The sequence below is a fragment of the Cryptotermes secundus genome, unplaced genomic scaffold (genome assembly GCF_002891405.2).
Source record: "Cryptotermes secundus unplaced genomic scaffold, Csec_1.0 scaffold301, whole genome shotgun sequence".
Taxonomy (NCBI): Eukaryota; Metazoa; Arthropoda; class Insecta; order Blattodea; family Kalotermitidae; genus Cryptotermes; species Cryptotermes secundus.
The window spans coordinates 231,049-233,570 of record NW_019725003.1 but is presented as its reverse complement, the minus strand read 5'-3'; positions in this window follow the sequence as shown (position 1 = coordinate 233,570).

Genomic DNA, 2,522 nt, shown 5'->3' with positions numbered 1-2,522 from the left:
GATATGTCCGGGGAAAGCGTGCCTGTATTTCCCACCCACATATGAATACAAGATATATTCTTAAAATAGAATATTGCGTCGTTTTAATGATACCAAAATGGTCCACGTCGCTAACCCTCGCTCCTGTAGTGAATGCAGTACGGCAAGTGACTTACTTAGAGAATGACTGGCGAATTGGCTGTATCTCCTGAACCATAAGAAATAATGAAAAGGCAAAGGCGTCCTTGTGCTTAATCCACTAATCACCATACCGTGAAGACGTGTCGGGGAGTGGAGGTATAGCTTCACCATTCTTGACCTGGGCACTAGTTTCTAGTGAGTGGTCAGATTCACGCCCAGGCCGCTTTACCCTCGTACCCATTGAATAGGCAGCTGGCAGCTGGATGACTCTTTGCAATCGAACCCCGGCCACCCAACCCGTAACCCGTCGCTATGCTTCAGGCATGAATAAGGCAGTCCACTTTGCTGCTGCTGTTGCTACAATGCGTGTTAATATAAGGTTCAACTCCCAGTCACATGAAATCACATCTCTTATTTTAGTTGTTAATCTTGAAACTCAGGCTTGTGATCTTTCTCGGGTTATGTAAAATCTGAATATATAAACTGGCCAATGAGGTCTGATAACTCTGATTACCTTGTACTAATCTTCCTAGAAAGTCGCTCCTCGAAATATTCTTAAACAATAGTGTGTGTCTGCCTTGACATCTTTGCTCTTCATGGCCTTTGAGTTCTTCAGTGACGCTGTACATAATGCGTTGGTCACGTGTCTGTAACGATACATGACATGACATGTATATGTAACAAGGTGCAGAAGATGAAGCACAAAGCTGTCACAGCCTTTTTGCGGCGCTAACTAAGTTTGGCGCGAGAGAAACCATGTAAAACACAGGGGTCAGCCAGTGAGCTATGAAATCAATAAGCCACCTCAGTGCTCATTCGTCTCTCAGTCAGTCTAGCCGTCCATGTCGACCTCTGTACCTGGACCGCCTATCGGAGACTGTCAAAGACAACTTTACATGAAGGACTTGGCTGCGGAGAGTGCAATCTTCTGGCATATAACGTCGAGTGGTTCGCTGAAAGCCAACCGACATTTCGGTGGAACATGTCAATTTCAGCTTCAAGGTTGAAGAAAGAAAGAAAAAAAAAAGTAACGCTATCCCTGTAACAGGCCGTGAAGGCCCATAGGTTTGTGAAACGTTGAGGGTCCCGCATTATCTAGACAGTCGGCTCAAACATGGCGGTAAGGTTGTGAGCCTTACGCGCTGGCCGCACTTTACTCCCCAGGAAAATTATTTAATTAAATCCTGGTACCATTTCTGTTAGAGGCTGAGTAAACCACAGGGCCATAATGCGGACGGAAGGATTAGGTCAACTGAAAAAAATCCAATGACCTCATCGGGACTTGAACCCGCCACCTTCCGCCTTGTAGCATTATTTTTTTTTAAATTAGCTTAGTGGGGGGGGGTGGGGGGTGGAGTCCAACTGGGTCCACTCGGCACGGCAGTCACTGATTGGCCTATTGTAGCCTGCCCCGGGTGATTATAATGATGGAGAATTTGGTGGAATGAAGATTGGCAGAGGAAACCGAAGTACTTGGAGAAAACCCGCCCCAGTGCCACTTTGTCCATCACAAATCTCACTCGACCAGACCCGGGATCGAACCCGGACCGCCGCGGTGAGACGGCTTGTAGCATAGTGCCTCAACCAACTACGCTACCGCGTGCCCCAAAGGTTGAAGAGTAAGCCAAATAATGCTGTCTGCTTCATGTTGGATTTTTGCTTGGCTTATTTTTAAACCCTGAAAATATAGGTCATACATTCCTCCTAAATGTCTGTAGACTCGGCGCGATATCCCAGAAGTGAGAACTAATCAACTTAACAGGAAATCCTGATACAGCTGCAATCAGCTCTGAGAGTGCACGTCAATAATTTTGTTTGTTTGTTATGTAACGAGCCGTAAGTATCGAGACCACGGCTTCGGCTTAAACGTCTCATTTAGCGACATACTCGTATGTAAGGTAGTACTGTTACAAATAAGAGATGCCCATTCCTTTTAAAGAAATTAATATTTCATGTTGCATTATTTTTAAAAAATTTAATAATTAATATTTTCGCTACGGAACGCCCAATTGAGGCCAGAAGCTGACCTCTTGTACTCTTCTGTACTCCTGGTTCCAATTCACTCTAAACTTACAAGTCAAAGTCATAGTCACATTGCCACTGACAGTCAGTCAGTCAATCTTGGTGTCGAGACCAAACTGGGGCTCATAACCAGGTATTTATTACCGTTTGACAGTTTAGGTCTTGTTATTGTGGGGCGCCCTCTCTGACGAGAGGACGGGTCTGTCTTTTGTCAGAATCATTGTCTACAGTAGTAAGTCATTTGTCATAATGTAAAGGATATTTACATTTTACATGTTAAACATGATAATGAATGTATTAAATATATACAGAGCCTCTGTCAGTCCAGGCTCAGCACAGCAGATTATGCCCCTTTTCTAGTAGCTTCCGCTCTGAACTTA